The sequence below is a fragment of the Pelobates fuscus genome, chromosome 4 (assembly GCF_036172605.1).
Source record: "Pelobates fuscus isolate aPelFus1 chromosome 4, aPelFus1.pri, whole genome shotgun sequence".
Taxonomy (NCBI): domain Eukaryota; kingdom Metazoa; phylum Chordata; class Amphibia; order Anura; family Pelobatidae; genus Pelobates; species Pelobates fuscus.
Window position 1 is genome coordinate 286117935 of NC_086320.1, and position 23294 is coordinate 286141228.

At 39.0% G+C, this 23294-nt stretch overlaps 1 protein-coding gene across 1 annotated transcript in view; it reads left to right on the forward strand.

Moving 5' to 3' along the window:
• Positions 1-23294, forward strand: part of MRPL3 (mitochondrial ribosomal protein L3) — a 136537-nt gene that overhangs the window by 101569 nt on the left and 11674 nt on the right. The window lies entirely within an intron of this gene.

Consider the following 23294-nt stretch of genomic DNA (forward strand, 5'->3'; position numbering starts at 1 on the left):
AGCATAGTAATCCCAATCTCATTTCCCAACAACGACACACAGTTTGGGAGTCAACTGAGCTTTTATTGAACCACAGCCGGTTTTATACACATCCCCATGCAAGGGGTTTCCTTAATTACATTCCAGGGCTTTTACCCTGGTGGACCTTGTGGAAAACTGAGTGTACAATAACATTTCCCATAATCCTTTTCTGTACTGGAGAGATAATTGCGTAAGAGTACACCTTTAATTAGATTATCTCTTCGTACAGAAAAACACACAATATTGATAAAAAAAATCATAATTCGTATAATATCTATCTGAACTCCCTTTCACTGAATAGCTGGGATCAGAGCGCACAATCTGTCGAATTACTGCTCAGATCCATTTGTTAGAATAGAGAAGCCATTCGATTGAAGTTATGGACCGGTCAGCCACGAGGCGAGAGCCCCAAAACCGTTCCAGGCAATTGCAGGCTTTTGATCGGTCTTCTTTCTGGAGTTCCTACGAATTAACAGACGAACATGCACATTGATATACTGAATAGTCGTGTGTAGGAAGGTCGGTGGTTTAATTTAGCCGAACGCCGCTCCATTTGGACGAATGGGACTATCTGCACGAACAGGATGGAAGACCAGCGGTGTTCGCGAGGTCGAGTAGCCGATTTTAGTTCCATGCACTCGACAACCAAACACCGCTGGGCCTTCGTGCGCAAGATGACCGTCGCCACGTGTTTGTCCATACGAACGGCGACCACCCATTAAACCATTAGGAGTTTGCGGTTTCCTTATGTTGCCAGTTCTTATTTGGAGACACACGACTCCCTTGTGTGGTCCTCCATTTGGCCATTTATTCGTTTTCACGAACAGTATATCCCTATTCTGTCCGTGAGTTTAAATTAACGAATGCACATAGTTTTAGTACAGGGAAATAAGTGAATGAATCCATGAATATATATATATATATATATATATATATATATATATATATACCCAAATTGATAAATGCATAATTTGATGCATATATGTTTTAATTGCAGTTCTATCTACAAAAGTATTATTTATTTTTTTGTTTTGTATTTTAGCAATATGAAAGCTTTTCATACTGGATTTTGAAAAGCAATGATGTGGAATCTTGACGCACATGATTTTCCTTGTTTTTTTTATTATTTACATATTAGATGTATGGTAACGCAATCCTCATTTATCCTAGTGCCTTTACTAAAATGTTCCCTAACTATGCAATATACTACAACACTGAGAACAACAATAACGAAGTTACCTTCTGGGTCTTTGCATATTTTACAAACAAATCCTGGTGATGACAATGCCGCTTGGTGTTGAGTGACCAGGGAGTACAGAGTAAGGTAGGTTTTACTGACATGAAGCTTCTCCTCCTGGCTGAACCATCTCCTTCTTGGGGATCCACTTCAGCTCCTTCCGCTTCATCTGCCTGGAGCTCATTGCTGTACTGTCGTGCATGTGCTAGAGTACAACACTGATGTCTATGGAGGACCCCGTGAGACCCTCTATAGACAGTGAATGCAGTGGAAGGTGCACTTGTAAACCCGTATATGTGTGATAGCACCTCTATACAGATGTAATGAACTAATCATATACATACACCTAATAAGGAACTACTAAGTCCAGATGATGATTCTATAAAAGAAATGCTCACATAGGGCAATATAATCTGTACATGCCTTAAAAACTATATGATTAATGTAATAGTTCTTAATCCTACTCACATTTTCATGAGCCTGGTCAGGACTGGCTCAAGTATATAGGCATGAGTAGGATGTAGAGATCTTGGAGTATCCATCCTCTATAGACAATGCCTTTTTACTTTCAGCCATCACTAGTGCAGCTAGGGGAAATTACAAAACTTGACAGCAGTAGCTCTGCTTTTTGTGTAGTGGAGGGAAAATACGTAAGAGAAAATATTCTCTTCTGCAGTTTTCTTTTTTTGTTTTGTTTTGTTTTGTTTTGTTTTTTGAGGATTGGGTGGGGACAGTGAATTTTAAATAATGACATTGTTTTGCTCTCTGATGCCATTTACCAATGCAAGAAGCAGCTGCTGTTAATTTGAGTTTAATGTTATTCCTTTTGGAATACTGAAAAATATCCCCCCTCAAAGAAATGTAGATGGGCACTCCTACAATAAGAGCTATATAGTCTTCAAGGTTCTTATGGACTGATTCCTTCCAGCCAGTGCTGAGGGTTAAAATGCTGGCGGTAGATTGAGGAATAAAAGGCTTATTTTTTTATGCAGCCAAATATCACACTGCCCTTTTTTTTTTTTTTTTTTTTTTTTAATCTTTTTTCATTATTTTTGAACATGTATCCCGTTTTTGCACTAACAATCTTAGCAAGGTTTAACTCGGCAAATTAGTTTTCTAGTAAGTGGTTTTGCTGAGGGGAGCATTGATGTCTTTTGAAGGACCTTGTAAATGCTAACTGTTTTGTTTTCTGGTAATTGGAGATATACACATTCTCTGCAAATATGACACAGTTTATCAGCTTGCATGTAAGACCTGAGGAAGAAAAGCGCCTTCTTCCTTTATTTTAATACAACATACCAAGGAATTAAGACACTTGTAACAAGAAATTTTAAAATAAATTCACTTGTGTCCACCCCTATTTGGCAATACATTTTTTTTTACGTTAACTAATGATTATTCACCACATTTTCAGTGCCTGGACTGACCTCTACCACATCTCTCCTCCAATCTTTGCTTCACATAGTGAAGAAATGTATTGGAATTTGGCATGCACGACCAAATGCCATGCTCCTCCATTTAAATGCTGCTAGGAGCAACATTTAATTCCAGGACTGAGTTTCACTTGATTTCTGCTCGAGAAAGCACCTCTAGTGGCTCTCATGAAGACAGCCACATGAGGTGTATAAAACCTAGCACTGTAAACATTGCAGTTTATGAAATGTTTTACAGTGCAGGGTTAAAATTAGAGGACCACTGCACCCAGATCACTTCACTGTGATAAGGTGATCTCAATTACTTTAGTGGTCCTTTAAAAGAATTTATAGAATATTACATTCAAACAATATAAAAAAAAACGCCCTCTAAAGCAGCTCTGTCTCTGGTGTCTTTCATATTTTGCAAAGACATTGCCATGTGGTGTGCTGTGCCTAGGCATGCAGTTATGATGAGCTATACTTACCTGATACTGTCCTTGTGGGTTCCTGGCACTTCACCAACCAGAATCTCAGGTCAGTGCTGCACTTTTGCACTTGCGTGACAGTACAATACTAATGTATACGAAGGAGGCCACTGAAGCCTCCATAGATATTAGCTAGCGGTGAGCGATATAATGCCTTCTTCACAAAGCCATTGTCTGCGACTGCTGGGGGAAGCAACAACATTTTACAGTGGTAGCTCCACAATTTGTCATGCCAGGGATTGACCAAGGGAAAAATAGTCCCTAATTTGTCTTATGGTATGTTTTTACTGTATTGGAATTACAATAAACTCTTTGAGTATTTTAGAAACCTCTTATCTTTATGATATGTTCAGTTTAGTTTTTTTTTTTACTCTTGGTGACAGCCGCTTTAATCACTACAAATTCCCATGATTTGCAAGTACAGTAGGGTTTAAAAAGTGTCTGAGACCTCTTAGCGCAGCCTGTTCTTCACATTGATTTCGTTGGGAGTCCAACAATATGCTCTATTTACGTCGGTATAATTAAATAAAAATAACATTAGCTAGATGATTTTATCATCATCATCATCGTCGCCACTAAGCGACGTCTCTGCAGACTACCCCCCCCCCCTTTGGACCGGCGGGGGAAATCCCGGTCCACACTGGAAGCAGGCAGGCGACCCAGACACGAACCTAACCGGGGAAGCTGCCCCACAGAATGAACCCATAATGGCGGCTCGGCGCAAACATGGAACACACACCCAGCCACCCATATCACCTCTGGAGACCTTTGATTACCTCTGTGCAAGCTTCAGGCATGCCCTGCAGAAGAGGGGTGCTACATATCGGCAAGCAGAGAGAATGGTGACCTCGTGGATACGGCCCGCAGCACGACGGAGCTACTACAGACAAACACCACGAGGCTCCAAAATGGCCGCCCGACTAGGCAGATACAAGCGGGCCCAGAAGCGGAAAACGGCGGGAGGCCTATCGGGTGCAGTCTCCTACCTGCAATTGAAACCAACTGGACCTACGAATCAACTGCTGCAAACAGGAGACTCACATGATCCACCTCTCCGCATACAGAACAGCTTACACCGATCCCACGCACGAGCCAAGACGACCCAAGCGGCTGTACAGCAGTTGAATCCACGACACGCCGTCGGAGTTAACCCCCGAAGCAGCATCAACAAACTAGGGGGCGACAAGACGCCACGAAAACCCCTACAGCTGGACTATGTGGAAACCCGCCGGGGCATCGGCTAGACACAGTATGGGACTGAATTCTCGGGCGCATCTAGCACCCCCCCCCTTATTGCCATCATACACAGCAAGTAGAGGGGAAACAAGGCTCTCACTGAACTACCGAACGCTATCTTGGGGCACTAAGTAGTACTACGCTTTGAATAGCCATTTATTTTGCAGTAATCTCATTATTGCTTCGAGTGATGTACCTTAACCAGTTTAGTTTTACTGTTGTACTGAATGCAATCTGTCACCTATTTATACAATCCTCCCGATCTAGCAATTTATAACGTTGCAAATCGCGCGTATTGCTGTGGCAAGATCAGCCTGCATTTAGTCAATGCTCCCCTGCACTTACCCCCCACCTGCCTTGCATAGACCATGACAGAGGTATAACCCCAGTGGCCAGATATACGCTGGTTTACTTAATTGTTTATCATATACATTAATCTATATGTCTATCGCTTCATAAACGTGACTATTAACTAACAACACATGTATGTTATAGCTAGTTTCAGCAAATACAACATATTGTCTCACCGTGCTTTTCTATCACTCAGTCATAATCTCTTGAAACTACTGTATAGATACGCTTATAACACATACCATGTGCCTCCTATTATATGCTCTCCCTTTTTCCTAATTCGCATTTTATAAGCACTGTATAAGCATGTTTGTGACTGTGTTTTTACTTAATCACTTATACGTCCAGCTAATCCGTATAGAAAGCAGAAACTATAGTGCTGATCAATCGGACATATATGCATAGCCTGAGACCCAGCTACTTAACTAATATCGTATGCAACAACACGGTATGCTTTAAATCACACATCGCAGATATTATGCTATGCCTACTAACCCTGCTTTCCAGGTTATCACTGCAATTCATGTTAGCTAACGTAGGTGACTATAAGCCAACATGACACGCCTGCGACTTTCCTTTTATTGCGCCTTATAAAACTTGCGTTTGAATTTAGCTTGCAAAACAGATGCGCTTGATGTTCTAATATAACATTGTTACTAGATTGTTACGACGTACCAAAAAAAAAAAAAAAGTGCAGTTTCTGAGTACCACATTGTCAACACTGATGCTTAACCCATGTGTGCTGTTGTGGCACTTGCTATATGCTTGTAACTCCTCATGCACGAATAAAATAAAGAATTAAAAAAAAAAAAAATTGTTAAAAAAAAAACCACAAGATTATAAAAGGAAACATACCATTGATTTATTTATTTTATTTAACAACTTGGTAAATGTACCCTAAAAGAAATATGCATGTATTTTTGTCTGCATGTTTTCTTTGGGGTATATGAAAAAATAGCTTGCAAACACTGCAAATCTGCTGTCTTGTGTCCTTTGCAATCCCTCCCCCTTTTCCCAGTCTGGGAATACTTCAAACTGAGGCTTCTCATTAAGAAGGCTTTATAATGGAGCTGCAAGCACACATGATTGCAGCTTTCCTATGCTTCTCAGTGAGCTGTAGTACAGTTAACTGATGAGGGGAAAAGGCAAGTGTACACTAGCACAATGAGCCTGCCGCTTCTAAGGGAAGAGGAAAAACCTGTCCTCATTGACCGCCAGAAAGGTGTTTCTATCCCAACTATAAACGTACTTTTATGTTGGAATCAACGCTTTTATAATGACAGACTCCAGACACTTAAAGCGCTGAGGTGCTTTATGTGCGCGGAACGTTCCTTTAAATGATTATTAGCAAAAAGCAAAGAACTCTCCCAAAGAGGCAAAATATAAAAATATAAATTAGGTGTGTAATAGTTAACTTATTTTGTGAAAAATAGTACATAATTGATGTAGCTTAATTTATACATTTCACTCCATCTTTTAAATGGGGTTGTTTATGTTTTTGTGTTGCAAAGGATGGGTTCGCCAGCTAATATTATCCAGGTGTGAAAAGGGCTGCTCACAAATGTGTGGTATAATAGAGCCTAGAGTGTTTTTTCAAAAATATTTTTAAAAAGTGCATACAATGTACCTTGCCAAGTACAAAACCGGAAAGAAAAAGTATATATCCCCAGAACACCCGCCTAACTCGTTTTTGTGCCACACGGCACCTAATCTTAGGCCCCAACATGCTGAGAAACTGCCAGCTATATTTAAACCTATATTTAAACCATTTTTGCCTCATTCCATTTTAAACATTTTTTATAAGGAATCCACGTTTAAAATGATGTGAGGCAAAAATATGATTCTTTGTTGAACTAATTTGCATGTGCCCACACAGAATTCTTTGCGGTTGTAACATCACTGCAAATTTGTGATTTCTGTGGAAAAAAAGCAAGTCTTATGGCTTCACTGGTGTGCAGATTTTTGTTCAACATTGTATTAACTATCCACAGACTTCAGGTGGAAGTGTTTTTTAATCACACTTTTCCCCCACCATAACCTTTTTGGTTGTTGCTTCGCATGTACCTCCAAGCCTCACTAGGCAGCCGGTAACCAACCTCATGCTGATGATTTGCATTAGCAATGAAGCTGTCCGTGAGTGGTTCACTTGCTTTGCATCTTTTCTTAAGTTGTTTCAAAGCTGTTGTATACAGCAAACACAGAATCAAAGGAATCCATGTTTAAAATGGAGTGAGGCAAAAATGTGATTCTTTGTTGAACTAATTTGCATGTGCCCACACAGAATCCTTTGCGGTAGTAAGATCAAAAAATTACCGGCACTCTTGGGTTTGATTCATCCAGTTTATTGTTGGTAGATTCAGACTAAATCAACGTTCCAGCTCCCGATCGGAGCTTTCATCAGGAAAGCTCCGATCGGGAGCTGAAACGTTGACCTAGTCTGAATCTACCAACAATAAACTGGATGAATCAAACCCAAGAGTGCCGGTAATTTTTTGATCTTTTATATTATTGGGACTTGGCACCTGGTATTACTTATTTTTGTAGGAGTGCAAGAGGTTCTATATTGTGTGTGTGTGTGTGTGTATATATATATATATATATATATTATTTTTTTAAATAACAAAATAAGTTATTTAAAAGTTTTTTTTTGTGCTACGATTCTGTGAATCCACCCTTTGCAGCATTTAAAATACTGGGATTAACTACAGTACTCCATTCGTTTGGATGCTGGACTCCACTGTTCTTAGTGTTAAAAATTATAATTTACTTGTGTGTTGGCTTTTTTGATGCTATCCTTTTTAAGTTCCAGGTTTTTTTGGAACTTTTGTTTGCATGTTGTTTTTTTTTTGTTTGTTTGTTTGTTTGTTTTTTTACTTTTCTTCAAAACAGAAAAGCAATTGTGGGAATATTTTTTTAAGAAATCAGAAAATGTAGTTGTACGTAAAGTGTATGTATGGGAACCACTACATTCACATTTTGTATTAAACAAAGTTCTACATTTTGAATTCCTACTTTACGTTGTACATCAATAGAATCAAGAAGTTTAATAAATAAATACAAAACCATACGACTGTAAAATAATATGCATATAGAAAGCTTAAACAGTAGATGTGTATTGCATTGACTGTGTGTCTACATAGCTTATAGACTTCAAATTAAAATGATCTTCCTGTATGTGTTTCTGATCTGTTGGTTACAAAGCTGTGAATTTTATATTGCAGAAGTAGTTTTCTTCTGCCAGATTTTGAGGTTACTCTCAGACACACTACAAGAATACAAAATTGTCAATCTACGCTTATCTCTGACCTTATAAAATGATAGTTGCGAAGAACTTAAATTTTCTTTTTAGTTTTTATTTCCTGAAAAAGTCACATGCTTGCAGAACTCTTCTAGTTTGATGCCTTAAAGGAACACTATAGTCACCTAAATTACTTTAGCTAAATAAAGCAGTTTTAGTGTATAGATCATTCCCCTGCAATTTCACTGCTCAATTCACTGTCATTTAGGAGTTAAAGGAACACTATAGTCACCTAAATTATTTTAGCTAAATAAAGCAGTTTTAGTGTAAAGATCATTCCCCTGCAATTTCACTGCTTAATTCACTGTCATTTAGGAGTTAAATAACTTTGTTTCTGTTTATGCAGCCCTAGCCACACCTCCCCTGACTATGATTGACAGCCTGCATGAAAACAAAAACTGGTTTCACTTTCAAACAGATGTAATTTACCTTAAATAATTGTATCTCAATCTCTAAATTGAACTTTAATCACATACAGGAGGCTCTTGCCGGGTCTAGAAAGTTATTAACATAGCAGGGGATAAGAAAATCATAATTAAACAGAACTTGAAATAAAGAAAGCCTAAATAGGGCTCTCTTTACAGGAAGTGTTTATGGAAGGTTGTGCAAGTCACATGCAGGGAGGTGTGACTAGGGTTTATAAACAAAGAGATTTAACTCTTAAATGGCATAGGATTGAGCTGTGAGGGTGCAGGGGCATGTTCTATACACCAAAACTGCTTCATTAAGCTAAAGTTGTTCAGGTGACTATAGTGTCCCTTTAAAAAACAAGTTATGTCTCTTTCCCCTGCTATAAGTTTATGTTGAAGAGACAACTTGATATTGTGTGCTTCATTTTAATATAGGAACTCTTTCTTGCATAGTTAGTGGGAGATTTTGTATAACCTGTTTTGAAGTATTCTCATCATGTAATAATGTTGACAGGAATGGACTACTTAGAGAGTTGCACTAGTTGTTTGTATAAAACCAATATGTGTACCATTTTCCTGTTCAGTAAATACCCCATGCTACTTTGCTTCTCAGTTTGACCCATCCTGTGGCAATAAGACCAATGGGTATAACATATTTCCTGTGTATGCATGAGAGCAGTGGGGTTTTAATATTGTCTATATTAGGTTGTGGTGAATAATCTTTATCCCTCCACCCAGCTATTGGAAGCACAATGATGTTACAAAAAAAAAAAAAAAAAAACAGGTAAGGAAAATTGTAATGTGTCCAGCAAGCTCTGGTCTGCACCTACCCCACATAATCAATGAGAGAAAAATAAGGAACTGGGGGGCGTGTCTTGGCCACCATCTTAGATGGCCACGTTTTAGAGAGGCTCCTGGACAAGGGGGGCAATTTAACTTAAAAAGTGCCATTTTCAACTGTAATGTAGAAATTCTATCCATAAATATTAATAGCTAAGAAGAATCCTAACATGGAGAAACAGAAGAAATCAGAAAAATCCGTACCTTTAACCAAGAAATCGGGAGCAGGAGCTGCTGGGGTGAGTAAGGGTGCCCAGGCTCACTCCCCTGCCTCCAAGCATGGCTCGCGGCTGGTTTCGCCGCTTAAATTATCGTTGGTGGCGCCGGGGAAATCCCTCCCCACCTCCCTCCCGGTCTCCCACGCTAAGACTTATGCCTGTGCGGTCGCGACCCGCTCGCAGCATCCAGAGAGCGGCGGGACCGCGGCCGCACTAGCCGACACCTCTGTGTGCGGCTCAGAGTGCTCCGAGCACTCAGCATGCTCCGAGCACAAAGCTGTGTCTCCCGCGAGCGGCAAGGACCACCCAGCAAGCCGCTCGCGGTCTCAGCATAGAGCAGCCCGGTCACTCACTTACAAAAGTGACCGGGCTGCAAGTAAAGAGGAGGGTAGTGTGAGGTCACGCTCCCCGTCGGGATCCTCGGCCTCCAGGTTGTCGGTCCCGGTTGGGGGGGGGGCTCTGCTATCCGACCCAAAACTTTTAAAGGGACAGTAAGGGCTATGGAAAGGTCAACATGGAATTAGGAACTGAAATGCTCCAAACAAATACTTTCTCTGCACTACCACAGAGAAAAGGTCATGACGCCACAACAAAGATGGCTGCCAGACCAGACGTATATTCCGCTCCCAAGATGGCCACTGCCACCTCCAATATGGCTACCACCACATTTAAGGCAGCGACTTACAATCCTAATATGCCACCTGAATTGGCAGATGATCTGCCACCATCGGCTGGCATGATAATACAACTCATTAAGGATTTGAGAGTCGATCTGAAAAACGACTTTAAGAAAGACTTTGACACTTTATATGGAGCCATGGAGGGTATTAATCAGCGGACAGAAATAATAGAGAATAGATTGCACTCTCAAGAGCAATCTCACCTGGATTTGGTTGAAACTGTAAAAGAGCTTCAGAAGCAAGTACACCAACAAGCGGAAAAGTTAGCGGACGCCGAGGATAGAAGTAGGCGTAATAACCTAAGGATCAGGGGGATCCCTGAAAATATAGACTCTCTGGAATTACAAAGTTATTTCCAGGCAATGGTGAAGTCAGCTCTACCAACTGCTAAAAATACGGATCTGTTATTGGACCGCATTCATAGATTGCCTAAACCTGGTAATGCGCCTGCGGCTGCACCCAAAGATGTGATAGTGAGATTTCACTATTACCACATTAAAGAGGAATTTCTGGGTGCAGTACGCACGTCAGGTCTCACGGGGGACTACAGCGGTATGAAGGTCTTCCAAGACTTCTCTGCCCAAACAATGAGGCGACGCAGAGAATTTCAACTTTTTACCGCGGATCTAAGACGAAGAGGGATAAGATATAGATGGGGATTCCCGGTCAAAGTTCTTTTCCGCATGGATGGCAGGAATTTCATAATCACGTCGCCTGAGGAAGGAATGGAACTCTTCCAATCCATGAATAGAAGTCAGGTATCGCCTCATAGACTCTCGCCATCTACTCCTCTGCAGGCCAGCAAGAGAAGCAAATCGGACACTTCCTGAGTTTCCAGTTCATAGAGCTACAGTCTTCATTTTCAGACACTTCAAGTTAAGATGTTCTTCCTATCTTCACTAAGGATTTTCTTTTTATATATACACGTTTATTTTCATGATTTTTTTTTCTATTGATTTTTATGGCTTGGTTCTGAGAAAACTTTATCTCTGCAACAGGCTTTCGAGTCCTGCTCCAGTCTGGAGATTTAGCGGGATTACTTTGAATTTTGACTTGTTTCTCCTGGTTATGACTGTCCTTAGAATTTGCACACCAATGATTATATGATATGCGACTTAACGGTTTCTATCAGAAACCGATTGGACCACTTAAATCTTTCCAAATTTTTACATTCAATATTATTTTATGGTCCCTTGTTTTTTTTACACATCATTTCGTATTTAATTTTATTATTTTTTTATTGTTCTGTGATTTTTGTTCTTTCAAATGTCATATTTTACAGTTGCCTCTTTGTTTTTTCTTTTTGAAAGACATTTTTTTTTTTAATTTTTTTTTTTTGTTTATTTATATTGCTCCCCTTGTATCCAGCAGCCTTCTCTCCCCCCAACCTGGGCCTAATACCCTGAGATGGAGAAACTTTTTTTGCTCTCCCTCATGGCCCTTTTTCACTGTTTATTTCCCCTGATAGGGGTATATACCCAAGTTTTTTGTACCCCGTTGATATTTTTATTTTTCTATTTTCTTTGACCATCCATCCTTTAAAATTTGGTAGAAATGTTTCCAGACCACGAATCACAGAAATGCCTCATACAAAAATGCATATTATGTGGCATCAGCGACTTACACAAATTTGTTTATTTATTCCTGTACACACGTACACATCTTGAGTTTGCTGTGACAGTATTGTTGGATGTTTCTTTATTGGAAGGCGGCTGTTCGGACTCTCACAAAGTTGAATATTCCTTTACTCTTTATCAAGCATTGCTGTTCCATAAATTATGGTTTTAAAATATATGTCATTTAATGTGAGAGGCCTGAACACCGCCCACAAAAGACGCTTACTATTCAAAGAAGCAAAATCCAACAAATCAGATGTCATCTGTGTACAGGAAACGCATTTTAAAAATGATAAAACACGTAAGATTATGTCAAAGCTTTTCCCAGTCCAATATCATAGCACTTATAAATCCAAGTCTAGAGGTACATCGATTTTCTTCCACAGGAATATAGCATGTTCGACGAACAAAGTAATGACGGATGATGACGGGAGGTATTTAATATTGATAGGCTCACTTAACACTATTGAATATACTATAGTGAACATGTATTTTCCCAACACCGGTCAGTTGCAGTTCTTTAGGAAATTGATGGACTTAGTGGGTGAGAATGTGAGAGGCAGCTTGGTAATGTGTGGCGATACGAATTTTGTTATGGACGGTGAATTGGATAACGCTAGGGAAAACAATGATCAACAACATAGAGGGGACAGCGACAGATTAGCTAACAAATGTTCCAGATACATGATTGAACGTGGTTTATATGATTCCTGGAGACTGATGCATGAGAATGAAAGAGATTTTACGTATTATTCTGTATCTAAAAATATGTATTCCAGGCTGGACAGGTTTATGGTCCAGAGCGCTTTAATCCCACACATCTTGAAATCTGATATCTTAGACATTAACTGGTCTGACCATGCTCCAATCATAATGCATATTGACGAAATTGTTTCTTCAGCCCCGAATAGATCCTGGAAATTAGGCGATTATTTATTAAACGATGTTGTGAACAGATCATTGGCGGAGAAAGCCTTGAGCGATTATTTTTTGGAAAATGCCTCACCCGAGGTTCCTGGCGAGGTGTCTTGGAATGCGCATAAGGCTGTATTAAGAGGTCATTTTATTTCTAGAGCGTCTCAACTGAAGAAACTTAATAGCAATAATTTAAGAACATTGGAAACAGAATTGTACAATTTGAATCAGGCTAATAAATTTGGTCCCTCGTCTTCCCTATCAGCAATGATAGGAGAAATTAAGGCTAAAATTAACAAAATTAATTTAGATCGTACATCTCTTATGGTGAGACGTCTCAGGAAAACATTTTACTTAAAAGGCAACAGAGCCTCTACTCTTTTGGCATCCAAACTCTGGCATGTGAATGCACAATCAAAAATAGCGTATTTACTTGATGATCAGGGGCGAAAAGTGTTTCATCCTACTAAAATCAGTGACATGTTTGCAGAGTATTATAGTAAACTTTATAATTTAGAATGTGATTCGAACCTTACCCAGCCTTCTGCAACAACCATTGATACATTTTTAGACAGAGTGACATTGCCTCGGCTGTCTCCAGGACACTTAGAAAGCTTAGAATGTGAAATATCAGCAAAAGAGATAGCTGAGGCGATCAAACTTATGCCATCCGGAAAAGCCCCTGGTCCCGATGGATTCACTATTTTATATTATAAAACTTTTCAAGAAATTTTAATTCCCCACATGACCAAATTATTCAATTCCTATAAGTCCGGGGGAACGATGCCAGAGGAGTCCTTGTGCGCACGAATAGTCACCTTGCCAAAACCGGGAAAAACTCCTGATAGATGCCACAATTTTAGACCCATTTCCCTAATCAATAATGACTCAAAGATTTATTCTAAAGTTCTCGCAAATAGAGTAACCAAATTAATCCCATTGCTAATAAATAAGGATCAAGTGGGTTTTGTAAAGGATAGACAGGCGCCCGACGGGACTAGAAGATTCATAAACTTGATTCAGCACATCAATATGACCAAAACGCCTTCATTGCTTCCATCTCTAGACGCAGAGAAGGCGTTTGACAGGATACATTGGGGATATTTATGGAGAACGTTAGAAAGATTCAACATACCATCATCTTTTATCACAGCAATTAAGGCGCTATATTGTGCACCTTCCGCCCATGTCTCAGCTTCCGGTTTCACATCTAAAACGTTTTCTCTAACCAATGGGACGAGACAGGGGTGCCCTTTATCTCCAATTCTATTTGTTTTAGCAATAGAACCCCTGGCTGAACTAATTAGAACAACCCCACAAATTGCAGGAATTGTTGTTAAAGAATCCGCTCACAAAATTGGCCTGTTTGCAGATGACATAATTCTAGCTGTCAAACACCCAAAAGAATCTTTGAGCCACCTCAAAGACATTTTAACTCAATTTGGCGAGGTATCGTACTACAAATTAAATGAGTCTAAGTCTCAGGCCCTCCCATTTCATTTAAAAAATTCGGAAACCATTGCCCTTAAGAAATTATATTTATTTGATTGGAGAGCTGACTACATGGAATACCTTGGCATTAACTTATGCAAAAATTTGGTAAATATGCATAATCACAACTTGAGGAAAGCATGGTCGGACCTACAAAGGAGATGAAGAGATGGGGCGGAATGGAACTTTCCTGGCTGGGGAGGGTCGCATCTGTTAAAATGACGATACTACCAAAAATTCTATATTTTTTTAGGACCATCCCTTTGTCCATCCCATTATAATTTTTTAATAAAGTTCATTCGACAATGATGAAGTTCATCTGGGGGAATAAGCCTGCTCGAGTGAAGCTCACTTCCTTGCAGCACCACAAATCGAATGGCGGTATCGGTGTTCCCGATATCCGCAAATATTATTTCGCCACTAACGCTGCAGTGGCTGTGAGATTTAATAATCAGGTTGATAAACCCAGATGGATGGAAATAGAAGAATCAAAAATTTTACCGGTTAGATTGTCAGAATTACCCTGGTTAAATTCTAAGAAAAGACCTGGAATTACAAAGTTATTTTTATCTACCAAGACTACACTTAAGGCCTGGGATATTGTTTTTAAAAATGATCATTCTCCCAGCTTATATAGAGCAATGCCTATTGAGTTATTGAAAGATTATATCCCATCCTTAAAAATAGAACTGTTGAAGGAATGCTCTATAACTAATCTTGACAATTTTTTTCACGGCAATGCTATTCTTTCTTTGGAAAAATTGAAACTTAAGTAGGGATTAACGAATGTATGTGAGTTGGATTGTAAGGTAATCATTGACAAATTGAAAGAACTATATAAGGTACCTGAAACGGATAAAAACTATAAAACGCTTGAGATGTCTCCATTAGAGAGCTTTTTTTTATGCAGCCCCACTAGTAAAGGCATGATATCCTTATGCTACTCGTTTTATAACGCCAAGCCCCTAGTTAAATTAAAACACATGTTGTCATGGGAGACGGAGTTGGGTGCCCAGTACGATCTAGAAGAATGGTTCGGTTTTTTTAAAGCTTTAAAAGGTATTTCGTATTGCACCGACCACTTTGAAAATCATTATAAAATTTAATATCGTTGGTACCTGGCCCCGTCTAGATTGCACAACATGAACAATATGTATTCTGACCGGTGTTGGAGGGATTGTGGGGGTGTGGGCAATATGGCCCATATTTGGTGGTTCTGTCCTAAATTAACTAAATATTGGAAATTGATTCACGACCTAATTATTAAAGTGGACAGGACCATTAGCATTTTAACCTCGGAACTAGCCTTATTTAAAAAACTCCCGGAGTCCATTAATAGATCAGACAAAATAATCATAGGTCACATTTTGATCGCTGCTACATCCTGTTTACCTAGACATTGGAAGTCCCAAGATGTGCCATCTCTCAGGGAAGTTTTTAATTTGATTCTAGAAAACAAGTCACACGAATTATCCCATAGAGCTCATATGCGTGGTTTCCCAATATTAAAATATAATTGGGATAAGTGGGAAGAAAAAATCAAAACAGCATATGGTCTTTGACGTATTTGTTATTAAAGTGCATTGATGTAAAAACATATTATTATTTTTTATTTATTTTTTTGCCATATACACTGTTATGCCTATTTTAATATTGGATGGTTATTCTCTTCCATTTCCAAGTTCCCCTTCCCTTCCTACCCCCAATACAATGTTTATATTTTTGTTGTTATACAAATATGTAAAACTTTAATAAAAATTATTTGAAAAGAAAAATAAGGAACTAAACTATTAAAGAGAATCTAATTGTCAAAAAAAGAGATGTCGTCTTTCTTTGAGTGTATTTATTTATCAGCATGTGTTATTGTAACTTATTTGACACAATTCTGTTTTACCATTGTATCATGAAATATTCACTGTTGACATTGCTGTATGATTGATGCGAATTCGAACCAAAGCTACAGTAATTGCTTTTGTTTTGACATTCGCTATTGGCAACATGTTTAAACTGTCGATAAAGCATAAAGATTCCTAAATTATGTGTATGCCTTAGTAAGTATAATGGTAAATAATGCATTATATATAACTCTAGTTGTTTGCCTCTCTTACAGAGATTAAAAAAAAAAGTGTTTTGTTTTATCGTATTTTGCATTTGTATTTTGCAAAATATGAATTCTCATCTGAATAGGTTTGGTTTGAATTATACCAAATTCCTTTTAATCTTTTTATTTTTTAATGATTGAACGTTTTAAATGTTTTAGTTTCACATTCAGTACGAAGTAGTGTGTATTTTTACACATGGTTTTTGTCAGCTCGTGATTGCCTTTTCCACTTAGTTAAAATATTCACATCTGTCCTTCACATATAGTTTGTCATAATACAGAAAATGGTAACCAAAACCGTATTTTTTATGTTATATATACTTTACATCAACAACACTGTGCTTTTTCCCCAGCCAGAGGAAAGTGCTTTATAGTTTGATATTACCGAATTTAACATTAACATTCAGAAATGTGCTTAATGCTGTCATTTGAACATTTGTGGCTCTTAAATGTTTCCATTGAAGTATCCTCTCTGACATTGCTGGGAGATTGTTCCACAGACTTGGAAGAGTCTAGCAAAAAGTTTGAGCATTGAATGTTTTTCTGTTACTTGTTTTGAAGCATTGTGTAAAGGGCCAAAACAAAATCCTACAGGTAAACCATGGTGCTGAGATTTATATATCATCGAGTCAGCTTTGTTGCCTTTTCATCTTTTTAAAAGCGGTCAGTGCAGAGAGCGGATTATGAGTGTCACTCTCCATATAAGTAAATGTGCTGCAACAGTTTGTTAGCCTACATCATTTTGACGTGGTGTACCAGATATAGTGAATTGCAGTAGCTCAGGAAAGATAATTCTATAGCATGTTTTAATGCTGGTTCAACAGATTTTTCTCTGTGCTTGCAAGAAATGTGTTGACCAGCAGAATTTAAGTGTTTTATTAGGTATTCCTGTGGGTTGGAAAAGGTCTGTTTTCATGTTTCCCTTACTATTGCCAGTGTCTAATTTTATAGTGTTAAGCTTTTCTAGAGAACACCTCTAGGTTATCTATTATATGTTTGTAGTGTTTGTTAATTCTACAATCGCTGGTCTACTGGACTAATATTAAGCTGGCTATTCTCCAAACACAATTCATTTATGAATTTTAAGATATTACTTTCCATGTGAAAGTGTAAAATCACAGAGGTGCATAGCGGGTTATTCTGTTTAATGGCATTCATTAATTTCTTTTTCTTTGCAAATATCTTGATTTTGAAATAAAAAAGCAATGTTAACTGACAATGAATTAAAAATGTGACTATAAAATAGAATAGAAATTATATTTTATTAAAGACCGTAGCACTTTGTGCTCATCACTTTTTGGATTTGCATATATGAAGGTTTGAACGAAGTTCCATTCTTTTTAAGGTAAAAAGTAATTTCCATTATAATATTCTGTTTAGTCTGTCTTGTTCACATTGTTCTCCTGCATTATTTATGCAAACTGACTCTTTTGTATATATTTTTATTATCCATTTTATAGTAAGGTGCTGCTTTGCTCAGTCTAGCATGATGCAGCAATAATTTCCAGTTATGAGCTGATGCACTCATTTAGTATGCGTCAAAGCGCCACACTGAGCCAGTCAACATCTCCTCATAGAAATGCATTGAATCAGTGCACCCTTATGGGGAGCATTAAACTCCTCCATGCAGAGCATAATGTGCAGCACTGACCCATAAAGCACCTCTAGAGGCCGTCTGAGTGACTGCCACTAGAGGTGTTACTAGGCAGCAATGCAAACACTGCCTTTTGTCTGAAAAGACAGTGTTTACGTTGACAAGCGTGCAGGGACAGGCTATTGACTTCAGAACAGCTACATTAAGCTGTAGTGGTTCTGATGACTATAGGGTCCCTTTAAGAATTGTATTTTTGATGTTGAAAAACCTGGCTCATAGACTGCAAGTAAAATTGTCAAGCTCTGCTCTAGTAGCTCTGTCTGACGGCCACTAGAGATGTTGTCAGACTTTATTATTCTCAGAATCAGCAATTTTTTACATTGTCTGAGCAAAGAAACATCATCTATGCACTGAGATCACTACATTAACAGTAGGTGGTTGTGGTGCTTAGAGTGTCCATTTAAAGGGGGCACTGGTTTAGTGTTTGCTAAAGACAATTTTCTAACAGGCATACTGGTTTAAAGCTAACCTATAAAAGATGTTGGATATAGATCCATTTATGTTCTTTTTTTTTAATCATCTTCATTGTCATTGGTATGGGTACTTAATGGGACACTATAGTCACCAGAACAACTACATCTTAATGTAGTTGTTCTGGTGGGTATAATAGCTCCCTTCAGGCATTTTCATGTAAACACTGGCTTTTCAGAGAAAATGCAGTGTTTACATTGCCTCTAGGAAAACCTCCAAGTGGACACTCCACAGATGGCCACTGGAGAGGGTTCCTGGCTCAGGGCTGCACAGTAAGTAGCCCTGCCTTTCAGCACCCCCACGCTCTGCATGAAGACGCTCAATTTTTCCTCATAGAGATGCATTGATTCAATGCATCTCTATGAGGAGGTTCTGATGGGCTAAAAATCAGCCATTTTGATGATACAAAGGGGGCAGAGCCAGCGCCGGCAGACCCGCGCAGCGCTGGAAATAAGGTTAATTTTACATTTTTAGAGGGCAGCTACGGGGGGCAAGCCACCTAAATGGTGGGTTTAGCACTATAGGGTCAGGAATGCATGTTTGTGTTCCTGACCCTATAGTGATCCTTTAAGGTAGTGTTTTTTGGGATTTTTTTTTTTGCAGTGAATACTTGCAGACTGGTATAAACTGACCCCCCCCCCCCCCCCCCTATTAGCTGTGTAATAGTATGCTTTTTGATATTAGCTTTTGTGTTCAAACTACATGTTTTTAACAAATGATTTATAGATTTTTGATTACTTTTTACTATTTTGAGCGTCTCTAAATGCCACCGGGCGTAATTGTACACCCTCCGTTTTTTTCTTACTTACCCGGTCGCCAGCGATCCCACGCCGGCGATCGCGGTTGGGGGGACTCAAATGGCCGGGTTAGCTGGCTGAGGCATTGCCAGCAGGGGGACAGGTTGCTGCTGTCCTGATGAAAGTTCCCTAGAGGAACTGAAACGTTGACATTTACTTGGAATAAATAGAGGTTTTTCTACAAATACCTGGGAGTGCTGATTATCATTTACTTATATATATATATATATATATATATATATATATGTGATATATATACATGTATTATATCTATATATACCTATATATAATATATGTATATATCATATATATAATGTCATACTAAGTGTATTTTTATATTTATATATACGTATATTAATAGAAAAATGCACTTATATTTAAATTACACACAAATATAAATAATAACTATATATATGGTATATATATATTATTATAAAATACAAATATGTTAATAAAAATAAATAACAAAAAATAAAAATAATTTTTAATAATTAAAAAAAAATTATATATATATGCAATTTTATTCTAACCGTATTTTGATATTGATATATATTTATATCAAAATACACTTAGAATGTAATGATATATATATATATCTATGTATAAATAAATAAATAAAAATAATACGAAATATACATATGTCCACATACATAATTACATAAATAATTTCATAAATATACACGTAGACGTCAAATATATAAATATGTATATATATTAAAATTATACGTGCATATTGATGTAATATTTTTACCTAATTAAGTAATTTTAATGATTGCAATTCGAGGGACCTGCCTGCCAACCCAGGCCGAAAGTCCAGATAATTTAATTTGCTAGCACTGTGTTTAACCCTGTAACTTTCTATGACACCCTAAATCCTGTACATGGGGGTACTGTTTTACTCGGGAGACTTCGCTGAACACAAATATTAGTGTTTCAAAACAGTAAAACATATCACAGCGATGATATTGTCAGTGAAAGTGAAGTTTTTTGCATTTTTCACACACAAACAGCTCTTTCACTGAGGATATTATTGCTGTGATATATTTTACTGTTCTGATACACTAATATTTGTGTTCAGCGAAGTCTCCTGAGTATAACAGTTACCCACATGTAGATGTTTTGTAGTGTTTGTGAAAGTTACAGGGTCAAATATAAGGATTGATTTTACTTTTTTTTTTTTTTTATTGAAAATTGGTTAGGTTGCCTTTGAGAGCGTATGGTAGCCAAGGAATGAGAATTAGCCCCATGATGGCATACCATTTGCAAAAGAAGACAACCCAAGGTATTGCAAATGGGGTATGTTCAGCCTTTTTTAGTAGCCACCTAGTCACAAACACTGGCCAAAGTTAGCGTTTTTTGCATTTTTAACACACAAACAAATATAAATGCTAACTTTGGCCAGTGTTTGTGACTAGGTGGCTACTAAAAAAAACTGGACATACCCCATTTTGAATACCCTGGGTTGTCTACTTTAAAAAAATATGTACATGTTAGGTGTGTTTCGGGCATTTATGACAGATAACGGTGTTACAATGTCACTATTGATACATTTAAAAAAAAAAAAAAAATATATATATATATATATATATATATATATATATATTGAAACAGCAATTTACTACTTGTATTTATAGGCCTATAACTTGCAAAAAAAAACAATAAAGCATGTAAACACTGGGTGTTTTTAAACTCGGGACAAAATTTTGAATCTATTTAGCAGTTTTTTTCATTAGCTTTTGTAGATAAGTAAAAGATTTTTCAAGTAAAAGTCCAAAAACATGTTTGTTTTTTTTTTTTTACATTTTTCACCACATTTTTTTTTTAATACATGACATAATACAAATAATGGTATGTAAAGAAAGCCCTTCTCGTCGTGAAAAAAACAATATATAACTTGTATGGGAACCGTAAATGAGAGAGCGGAAAATTACAGCTAAACACAAACACCACAAAAGTGTTAAAACTGCTCTGGTCCTTAACGTACAAACATCGCAAAAACAGGCCGGTCTTTAAGGGGTTAAGCCATACATCGGGAACAGAGCACAGCCTGTGAAAACCAGCAGAGGAGTGAATAAATGCCCAGAGCAGGACTTTGGTATACAAGTAATCCAGCTTATAGTATTCTTCAGAAAGCCTTCACTCCTGTTGGCAAAAGAAAGGGCTCTAACATGTACACTATATTATAATATGTATGTCAAAGGAAAAGGGCGCTTGTGTTTGTGAAAAACGATCCACTGCTGTTACAGACAAGCATGTTAGTGCAGATGGGAAAAAAAAAAAAAAAAACCTAGATTTGGAACTAGAGCAGTGCTCTCTGAGAGATATCTTACTTGTTTAACGTTTTAGCCATGTGTTTTATTTCTTAATTATGATATCTACTAGCTGTTTGCAATATCTTGATTATTATTTTTTTTTTGGTTTTATGCAGTCATTTGTTCTCGTTTATTTTTTGACTCCTGTTTTTTGTGAGCTGGCATTAGTCAAAGAACAGTTCAAGCAGGGATTGACAAGTTTCTGTTTTGAGTGGCAGGCAAAATCAAGACTAAAGCCTGTTTGTGTAAACAGAAAATTGTTGACCAATTGTACAGTTTGGACAATATATACTGCACATACACATACTTACATGTTCTAAATAGAAATGGCTTTTATATAATATAATGCATAAGAAAAATAACTGACCCATTTGAAATTAAAGCTGTATTCTCATTGAGTGCTTGGTGCTCTCAGACAATCAGGATACAGCTGGAATGCAAATCATGGTCATTGACCAGAAAATATACTGATGAAGATAAATTAATTGCAGTTCCCGTTATATTGTAGCATGTAGACTCTGTGTGAGATGTGCAAATTGAATGTCTTTCACATATATTTAACTTACCTCAATGTTCTTTTTTATATAAATTTACATAAAAAGACCTAAAATGGTGTTTCAGCCACATTTACTAATACTAAGTAAAGATTACTTAGTATTCGTAAATAATCTGTCCCTACTCGCTAAACCGCGAGTAGGGGCATGTCTAGTAAGCAGTGAGCAGCCCGTGGCTGCTCACTGTAAAAAAAAATAAAAACCTATTGGCCCCCACCCCTAAACGACGGGTGGGGGCCCTAAAGTAAAATAAGGGGGGAGACCTATTGTCCGTCCCCCCTGGCCCCCACCCCTGCGCGGTGGGTGGGGGGCCATAAAGATAATGAGGGGGAGGCGGACCTACTGTCCTCCCCCTCTCCAGCCCCCACCCCGGGGCAGCGGCTGGGGGCTATAATGATAATGAGGGGGGTACCTACTGTCCTCCCCCTCCTGGGCGGCGGGTGGGGGCCATAATGATAATGGGGGGGGGCCTACTCTCCTTGCCACCACCCCTGGGCGGCGGGTGGGGGCCAAAATGATAATGAGGGGGGGTCCTACTGTCCTCCCCCCCAGGCCCTCACCCCTGTGCGGCGGGTGGGGGCCATAATGATAATGGGGGGGGCTACTCTCCTTGCCCCCACCCCTGGGCGGCGGGTGGGGGCCAAAAAGATAATGAGGGGGGGTCCTACTGTCCTCCGCCCCAGGCCCCCACCCCTGTGCGGCGGGTGGGGGCCAAAAAGATAATGAGGGGGGGGTCCTACTGTCTCCCCCAGGCCCCCACCCCTGTGCGGCGGGTGGGGGCCAAAAAGATAATGAGGGGGGGGTCCTACTGTCTCCCCCCAGGCCCCCACCCCTGTGCGGCGGGTGGGGGCCATAATAATTAAAGGGGGGGGACGACCTACTCTCCTCCCCCCCCCCTCTCTGTCCCCACCCCCCCCCTCTCTGTCCCCACCCCTATATGGCGGGTGGGGGCCAAGAAGATAATGAGGGAGGGGACCTACTGTCCTTTCCCCCCCCCAGGCCCACACCCCTGGGCGGCGGGTGGGGGCCATAATGATAATGAGGGGGGACACACACCTACTCTCCTTCCCCCCCGGCCCCCATCCCTGGGCGGCGGGTGGGGGTCATAAAGATAATGAGGGGGGGAAGGAGAGTAGGCCCCCCCCTCATTATCATTATGGCCCCCACCCGCCGCACAGGGGTGGGGCCCGAG